The following is a 10,010-nucleotide window of genomic DNA, read 5'->3' as shown; positions in this document are numbered from 1 at the left end:
GAATTGGAAATGACTGTCACATGAGGTCATAATGACTCAGGAATTACTGAGTGTTTTATATATGCCATTATCTTTGCGCGCATGCTGCACATTTTGTATGGGGCTGACGAGACCGTCGAGAAGGGCCGTGCAACCGACAGACAGCTCTGTTTGCCCCCTCCATTCAAAATTAGAGTGGCTCAAATTTGGAAGCGATGTTTATTCATTCACACACCACATGGACGCTCTTCGCGAACCTGTCGATCCTGTTTTGCATTCTTTGTTAGCATTAAGCTAAAGAGAATTAGCCAAATGCCAAGCTTTGTGTACGATTTAAATTCACGTCTAATGCAGTTTGTTTTGACAGTAAACATCAGCTGGCAGTGGCGATAAACAGCATGAATAATCTTCTTTGTGTAAGGCCCGGGGGCCAGATTCGGCCCGCCATGTCATTTTATGTGGCTGGCTAAAGCAAATCGTGGGTGTCACTCGTGACTTCCATGATGCTTGCTAAAATCTGTACTAAAATGCCAAATTGTGTCATAAATTATGTTGAGATTTTGTAATAATTTTGCTACCCTGTTTACACTCACTCACTTGAACAATAATTGAACAAACAACAAACAAAAAGTTGACTGATTTCAAAACTAGTAAGCCATCTTTTTTTTTTTTTTTCTTTTTTTTGTGGACAAGTAATAATGCGATGTGAAGATGAAACATGGCCCTCGACAGCCTAACTCCAAAGTGGCTCGCGACAAAAATGAGTTTGTACACCTGTCTTCAAAGAATTTTTATCGGACAAGGGTGTCCAACCTTTTTTAACCCAAAATCTACTTTTCAAGCAGCCAACCTCGACCCGTTACCGCACATGTGCATGGAGACACGCAACAGCCAAAACGAAACAGAAAAATAAACGAGATACAAGACTGCAAGAGCCCCTGTGAAACCTCTGAAGAACTGTGATCAAGAAGTCCCCCCAAAAATGTACCAAAAAATGCTCGTTATGTATTTAAAAAATTAACAGTCCGTAGAACCTTTTCCCTATTTTTTTTCCCTGCCACATACCACCAACATCCCAGCAGAAATCATTAATTGGGCAGACATGATCAAAAAATTTTTTAAAAAGTAATCAGCTTCTATAACGTACGGTAAACGTGTGTTTCGGCAGTTTTGGGAATCCCTGCGCTACACTCGTTTGCCCCCACATCGCACACCGGTTTTACAGCCTTCGTAAAGGGGAATTCCTGCTCCATGCGGCACTTACCACAGCATGCAGGAACACAGCAGGCGAAGACTTTAGAGAGACAAAAAGACAAAAGCGCCATCTGTCGCAAACAAGCGCTGTTTTGTTATTGGACAATCTTTTCTTTCAGAAGCAGCACCAATGAGAATTCAATCACCTTGTAAGGCATCATGGAAGGGGGTTGGGGGGCGTTAAGGGGGAATAAAAATGAGAGCACTTTGAACAGAAGGCCAAATGTTGAGGCTGTACCTTGAGTCGACAAAGCTGTTTTATCTACGACATGCTCCTTTCCTCAGCTGAAAAAAAAAAAAGAAGTGATTTGCAGTAACTAAAGGCTGAACCAAAGTGACACGTCTGGCTCTTTAATCAACAGCCAGTGTCTGACATGGACGCTTAACCCCTCGCGCGGCCCTCCCCGGGCAGAGCTTCTTTCTCTGCCGGGAAGGTCACTTAGATCAATGGCTTTATATATTGGGGAGGGGGGGGGGGGACCTTTTAGCCGATTCTTTGCAATGCATTTGTATCAAGTTCCACTGCTCTGACTGGGCAATTTCAACTGTAGAAATACAAAGATGCTAATTAATGTCACTTTTTCATTTCACGATGTTTATGATTGCGGTTGTAGATTCCAGTGGTGTACTGAGAGCCTTTTTTGACTCTCTCAGAGCACTAAGTAAGCCAAATTAATTGTGGATTAATCAGGTCTTGAAGCAACTGAGGCAAAATGAAGTGCACTAATTAGCTGAAACAAGGAAAGGCGCCGTTGATTCATTCTTGCGAGGTGCCGACATACCAACAGTCAGGCAAATTCAAAGTCAAGCCCTATAATCGCATGTCTCTAAATGACTATAGTTCTTATTTTGGGCTAATTGTGATGAATCAATAGTCATCCACGGTTTACTGTTTTCTCTATTGTACCCCTAAAGCCTATCCCAGCTAACTTTGGTCACAATCCAATTGCAGGGCTAATCAAAAATGAATTCTTTCTCAATTCTTAATGATTAATAGACTACGTCCATCCTTAGTGATGATGAACACCACCACTTCGGACTCTCCACGATTCACATTGTTATAGCGAGATACAAACTTGTGAACAATGTATACATATATACTGTATATGATATATTCTGTACTGGTACAGGTTGGCATCGGGCAGTTGGAAGTCGCTTGGTACCTGTAAATGTAATTTTATGTTGTGAAAGCTGATGTGATACGACATTTTGATTGGTCGTTTCATCTGCGACGTGACAGCTTCTTCGAGCATATGAAACAGTACCGGTCAGATTGATGAAGTGCATCCAGGCGCTGCAACCATCACAGAGCCCGACTATAGGAAAGTGATGGATCACATGTTGTGCAGTTTGGCGTAAAGGTCTGGAGGCATGAGATGGTGCTTCGGTAAGGCCCAAACAGAACATGTTGTTGAAGCAGCTGACCCCATTTCTAAGACAGTTGAGTCTTTTCAGGGTATTCCTGAGCTAGGCTTTCATGTTTGGGTGTACTGTGAACTGATACGGTCTTCGATTCTTTTTCCCAAGGCTTTCAAGATGCTAAAGTTAGAGTCACAGAGGACTGCGGCATGGCGAGAGAAGGCTGTAATGCAGCCCTCCTGTCCCCGCCGTCCAAGAAATGGAGTGCCACAGAGATCATGCTTCTCGCCCATGCTCTTTAAGATCTACATCAGTGACGTGCCTTAAAACACTTCATGCCAATACGGCTTTCATATCAAAATCTATACGCCAATTATCTGTCTATCTACATAGGACTCCACTTCCACGTAATCCATCCCCTATGTACATAGGAACTTAAGCGACAACATAGCAACGCTCTCCATGCCAAACTTGCAACACATCACTGCTTGAGATGTTTGGCCGGATTGTCTTGGGGGTACGAGCACTCCTGCACCCTTGTGCTTGCCTGCAGCACTGCCAGACACGCCTCAACGGTGTGGTGTCATCGTGTACATGGGACCAAGGCATCCCCAACGAGAACCATGAAGATAATCACCACACCCTCTGAGACCCCCCAGAGATTGAAATCACGTGACAGCGCTCACCTGCGATTGAAGTTGATCAAATCTAGTCGCTGACGGTCAACCACTCATGAAAACGAGTTGCAGAAACCCGCACACTGCACAACAGCTCCGTTTTAGACGTAACAGTGATGTATGAGGGGTCCCGGTGGGGGGTAGTCAATCGGAGGTTAAACACAGGTTGTGGTCGAAGGCCAGCTAATGGCAGAACAAGGCCGCGTCACGCCACATTTACACTCTGAGACATCGATGCGGTGTGCACAATGGCCTCGGAGAAACACCCGCGCTGTCACGATTAGGTGGAAAAAGGCTCACTTGCCTAACAATGGCTTATAATTTATGTAATGAATGACAAACATAGGTATGAGATACAACGGTGATAATAGCTCCATTTATAAATATTTGCTCAGCCTCTGATTTCCCCGTGTATTCATTTTTTCATTTCACCAGTTGCAAATGCTCCTTCATGCGTGATTTCTTTCTTTCCGCCGGGTCAATACGACAAAAGAATCTGAATCAATGTCATTATTTTCCTTTGCACTTATATACACACACACACACACACACACACACACACACACACACACACACACACACACACACACACACACACACACACACACACACACAGACGCAAGCGCAGGCGTTGCTATCCAAACATCGCCGACGGGTTGAACAGCTTGTTGATTTTTTAATTATTCTCTGTGCATATCGAGCAAAGCGACGCCTCAGCTCCTTTTGAAAACACGCAAAGTACGCTCGCAGCCTTCTACATTAACACACGCAAGTGCTGTAGGTTGTTGAGACGTTATTCTCTCAGAATCTTAAGAGCAATCAGGAAGTATAGTCGGGGAGGGAAAGATACCGTCATGATCTGTGTCGGGTGACTGTTTCTGTTTCTGTCATCTGTCAAGCTTTCTCGAGTCATGCCGTGTTTCCTATTGTAAATTTATTCAGAGTTTTGGTTTGTGGCTGTCAATCAAATTTTTGAACTTTGGCTAATTTGGCATTTTTGATCATTGATGATTTTTTTATTTTTATTATGACTCCTACACCTCATGACTTCTCTGCACTCGTGTCCTCCATATTCAAGCATGCAAACCCCAAATCGTGACAAATGCATCACGATCATCAGTTGTCAGTATATGCTAGTTGTAAGGGAAATTTACTTCTACCTGATATACTTTACCTGATATATAAAAAAACTTTTACTCTCGGGGTATTTCAACTAAACAAGAATTCGTTCCATGACCAAACTGGTAACTAATATTTACTGAAGATCCAATGAATATTCCAATTCAAATGGCATTAATCCATTTCAATCCGACCCCCCCAAAAAAACAACAAAACAAACAAAAAACCCGCACAAAAAATATATATTTTTTTAAAGAAGGAAAAATGAGTTTAAAAACATCGGAATGTAAAGAAATGGTTGAATAAAGTTGAAATACCAGAAGGTGGCACAGCGGCCTTCCTGTGTGCCGTTTGCATGTTCTCCTCAAACCTGTGTGGTTTTTCTTCAACATTCTAAAAGCACACTCGGTCGGTTAAGGAAACATTCTAAAATTTCCACGAATATGAATGCTTGTTTCTCTCTGCCCAGCGAGAAGCAGCAGCCTTTTAAACTTTGCCTAGCAACAAGCGGATCGATTTTGAAAATCTATTTTTTTTGTTTTGTTTTTTTTTTGTTGTTGCGGATGATACAAGTTTTGGTTTCTGTGTAACTTTGCTGTTGAAAAAAACATAAGCCAGTAAGGGAGAGAGAGTATTGTAGTTTTATTGCAGCAAACTCATAAGTAGCTGGTGCCGCATAAAAACAATGTGGACACTGGAACTGGGAGTTGGCTTTTTGTCTATAAAATACAATGATGTGTGAATGTGAGTGTGTGTGTGTGTGTGTGTGTGTGTGTGTGTGTGTGTGTGTGTGTGTGTGTGTGTGTGTGTGTGTGTGTGTGTGTGTGAGATTCCCTTTGCGAGACGATATCTAATGGGCGGAATCTGATGTGGAAGAGAAGCAGCATCAAAGGTGTCATCACTCAGCTTCTCGGGCTGTCTAACGAGCACACATTTTCTCACACAGCTCTGGGAAGTGGTCATCAATTTATATTAACACACACACACACACACACACACACACACACACACACACACACACACACACACACACACACACATGCACACACTAGGATGCAGAGTTGAACTCTGGCATGAACCCAAAGAAATGTCCCAATGGCATAGCAGAAAAACGAAACGAATGCAGTTTTCTGCAGAGCCGCACGCAAAAGCAGACGCGATTGTATAGTGTGAAAAGCGGATGACAACAGCTGCTGTTTATTTTTACTTTGTGGAAGTTAATGACTTGGCTGCCGCCGGTATCATCAATCAACCCCAACTGGCCGCGAGATGTGATGAGGCCACTTTGTCACTGCGAGTTTAGACAATTAGGCAGTACGATGCTCACGACCCCGCGATCACCATCAGTGCAGTTCGGCCTGGCGTCCTTCCATCCATTTTGCAAAATGCTTGTCCTCATTAGGGTCACCGGAGCCCAGCCCGTCCGACTTTGGATGAGAAGCATTTACACCGTGGACTGGCCGCCAGCCAATCACAGGGCACATAGAGACACAAACCATTCACACTTACATTAATAGCTATGGGCAATGTCCAAAGTGCAATTATAAAACAAAAAAACGCACATGCATGATTTTGAAATGTGGGCGGATGCAAGAGTACCTGGGGCTGATCCGAGATCCGAAACCAGAACCGTTCAGCTGTGAGGAAGAATTTTTTTTTTTACACATGTACCAGAGCTCACCGGATTTTTTTTTTTCAATGTAACTAATTACCCGAAAAAAGAAAAAAAAAGTTATGAACAATTTATATGCCGTAAATAAATGGTAAATAAATCCTACGGTGGCCGGGTGGTCCAGTCGTTAGCGCGTCGACCTCACAATGCAGAGCTCGTGGCTTCGATCCCGGCTCCGGCCTTCCTGTGTGGAGTTTGCATGTTCTCCCTGCGTGGCTTTTCTCCGGGTACTCCGGTTTCCTCCCACATTGCAAAAACATGCATGGCAGGCTGATTGAACACTCGAAATTCTCTGCGTGCCCTGCGATTGGCTGGCAACCGGTTCAGGGTGTCCCCCGCCTACTGCCCGAAGACGGCTGGGATAGGCTGCGGCACCCCCCGCGGCCCTTGTGAGGATTAAGCGGATCAGAAAATGGATGGATGGATGTACCAGAGCTGACCTGATTTTTTCCAATTTTTTTTAATGTCACTCATTACCCAGGAAAAAAAAAACGTCATGAACAATTTATATAAATAAATGTCTGTCCTCTCTGATTGTCTCGTCACAATGACCTGTCGATTGTTTATTTTTGAGCGTCAGCGCGGGTATTTCCCTCCAATTACAGCGACCCGTGAGCCCTCGCCGTCCATCCGCAGTGGCGCTTGGTGTGCGTTTTTCTTGCCGTTTGACATTTAGCTGCGAGGGAGGCAAGAAGGAAATGTTTATATAAGAGATGAAGATAATGAGTCGTAGGATGGAAGAGCGCAGATAGTTTGAATGTGGTACTGTTATTCCATTTATTGACGAGGTTTGTTTCTTTGTCCAATGATGGAAATAAAATACGAAAAAAAAAAGTTCAGTCCTCAAATGGGTAAATACTGCAATGACACATTTACGTCATTCTGTGGATACCGACAGTGGACTGGAAGAAAAAGTATATGGTGTGAGATTCCCAAGGCGAGTCAAACTTAGCGTTTCCAAAATGTCAGAACCTGAAACGCCCCCCAAAAAATGTTTGCGATATTTGATCCAACCACAACACAAGTTGAGACGTGTAACGAGTGCGGCACTTCATGCTGATAGTTAACATGTCCAAATGTCCGCTTTGCAGTAACACTGGTATGTTCCGGATGTAATTCTGTCTTTGTTTGCAGGTCTGACAGTAGACTGATGTTGACATTTTATTTTTGCCCAATCAGTAGGCTGGACTTTGATTTCTTACAGTTGGCTTTGTGCAATGCTCAAAATGCTCATAGCCTCCGGCACCGCTTCCGCGATGTTCCGAAGCCTTCTGCTTTGACTCCTTTTGTGTCAAAACAAAGGCAGTTATTGTTTAATTGCTAAGAGACTACTTGCAAGTCCAATTCCTTCTTCTGAATTATGATTTCACCCTGGAAAGACAGGCCAGTGTGTGTCCATTTTTTCCTGCCATATTAAAAACAACAGAAAACAATTGACCATCGATTGTCAATGTTGCCGATCGGGCATTTCTACTCTTCGTTTTCAGGCTAAGAGTAATTGAAACGTGACAATCATCCATGAAATTGATGTCGTCGGAGCGTGATGAGCCGTGAGATGGAGTGAAACACACGCGATTCTGACAGTCGGGCACGGTAAAGTCTTCCTTGCGCGTGGTGATGATTGTCTTTCATCAGCACCAGGATGATCTCTGCTGAATGTGAAGTGCTCTTCACTCCAAATGTACACCTTGGATAGCTTCTGCCAGGAAAACCGCGGTGTCAGAACGCCTCGCTCTGCTATACAATGAAAGTGTGTGCGTGTGTGTGTGTGTGTAAGTGTGGGTGGGGGGTGGGGTAACCAAGTGCGGGGCTGTCAAATTTATTTTCATTCAGGGGCCACATTAGCATTACGGTTGCCACCAAGGACCATTAATAAGTGAATCTTCTCCGGTATTCATCACATTACGACGCTCTGCATTTGATTAGGATTCCTTTGAGCAACAAATGTATGAAGGAATAACTAGATTTGAAAGAATAAAAAAATATCAGAATGCTTACAATGCTGCATGGCAAAACATTTGCCGATGGCCGCCTCAACCTCTGAAACGGCTGCCACCCGTTGAGTGGCTACTGCAGACACACACGGACGGCGGCGGAGTCGTTTGTGGAGTAAACCCGGACATGCACTTGAAAGGCAAGAGAGTCAAAGTGAAGCGAAGCGACTTTCACGATGACTTTGAGTCGTCAGTGAACTCAACAGCAATTTTTCCGATTGAAGTTATTACAGTTAAAATTAGTATTCGTGTTGATATAAACGAGTGTCATTTCGATGCGTTGTCCATCGCGGGTAAAAGATGTGCTTGGGCGTCATGATTTATTTATTTATTTTTAGGAGCCGATCCTTCATTATTCGCGCATACTGATTTGTTCGCAAAATACGCACAAATTCAAGTACGAATATGTCGGAATCTCACTCTGCACGTGCAAATGGATGCAAACGCACGTTCGCAAATGAGGGTCATAAGAATTTTTACAAAGCAGAACTGAGTCATTTGAATAAAAAGTATCTCCATCGAGGGTTTTTTTAAAAACACATTAGCTCCGATTCGAGTAGGACTCAACTGTTTTGATTTCTTTTTTTGACTGTAAAATGTTTGTTTCTGTACCATAACCATGGAAAGCACTGGTGTCAAACTCAAGGCCCAGGGGCCAGATCTGGCCCGCCACATCATTTTATGCGGCCCGCCAAAGCAAATCAAACATGACAACTTTGACGATGATTGCTAAAATATGTCCCAAAATTTCAACTTCTCATCGGTAATAAATAAGCGAGACATTGTCAGCATTTTCTTTTTACCACACCCCTCATGACACTTAAATAATCACTGAATGAACCATTATTCTTGATTTCATTACATGTTATAAGTATTTATACAAATCTTCTAGTCGGGAATGTGTGTATGTAAAAGTCAATCGGTGAGTGTACAAGCACCGATGTAGCGGTCATGTGACACGTAGTCAGGCCTGTGCGAGACAAGGTGACACAACACACATACACAGACCTCCGCTGATGACTGATGGCCAAACACGACCTGCATGACCTCGCGCGTGTTCAGTCACTCCAGCGGAGGCGACATTGACGATAAGTTGATAACATGCGAGCGTGTTTACAGTCCCCCGCATGAGAAGTTCCATTTTTAAGGGAGGATGGGGGGGGGGGTCTTTACTTTACAAGTCTTCGTATAAACACGATGGCTACGCGCGGACGCACACTTGACACAGAAATGAAGGAACGGTATTGTGCGCGTCCGACGCAATATTTCTTCTTTCGTGTGTAAACACGCACAGCCGCACGATAATTACTCCCCGTGCTGTGACGCCCCAAACGCTTCGTGTTTGAATCAAAGTACGACAGCGACAAGCCTCGCGCTCAAACAATCACAAAGGCGCACGTGCAAAAAAGTGGGTTAGCATTTCTAGATGACGCCACTACCATTTTTCTCTAGTAGCAGCATCTGCTATAATAAACACCATGCCCTGAGTAATCGCTGAACTGCTTTCATAAACGATGTGCCCAAATCAAAAGCAGCCTGTACAGGTGATCAGATACCAGCGCATCACCATGGCACAGAGTGGACAAGGCATCCGAGAAGCTGAACAAAAAGCTTTTCAAGTGGATTGACACCATCCACTGATTTTTTTTCAAAGCGTTTGAACCAAACGGACATTTTTAAAATGCGGAAGGAAGCTGGAGTAACAGAAAACCAACACAAACTCAGGAAGGATCCCAAACCTCAAAGCTCAGAACTATAAGCGAGACGTGCTAACCACCCAATCCACCGTGCTCTCAATTTGGGACCAACGCAAGACATAAGTAAACGATGAACTCCCAAATCATATACAGTGTATTATTCTGTGCATGGTATTTTTTTTTAACAACATGTCGATGCTGTTAAACAAAATGCATGTATCACTGTTTTTATTGTACACACAAATATTATATATATATA

Source organism: Hippocampus comes, unplaced genomic scaffold (assembly GCF_001891065.2).
Source record: "Hippocampus comes isolate QL1 unplaced genomic scaffold, H_comes_QL1_v1.1 scaffold62, whole genome shotgun sequence".
In the NCBI taxonomy this organism is placed as follows: Eukaryota; Metazoa; Chordata; class Actinopteri; order Syngnathiformes; family Syngnathidae; genus Hippocampus; species Hippocampus comes.
This window is presented reverse-complemented; position numbering follows the sequence as displayed.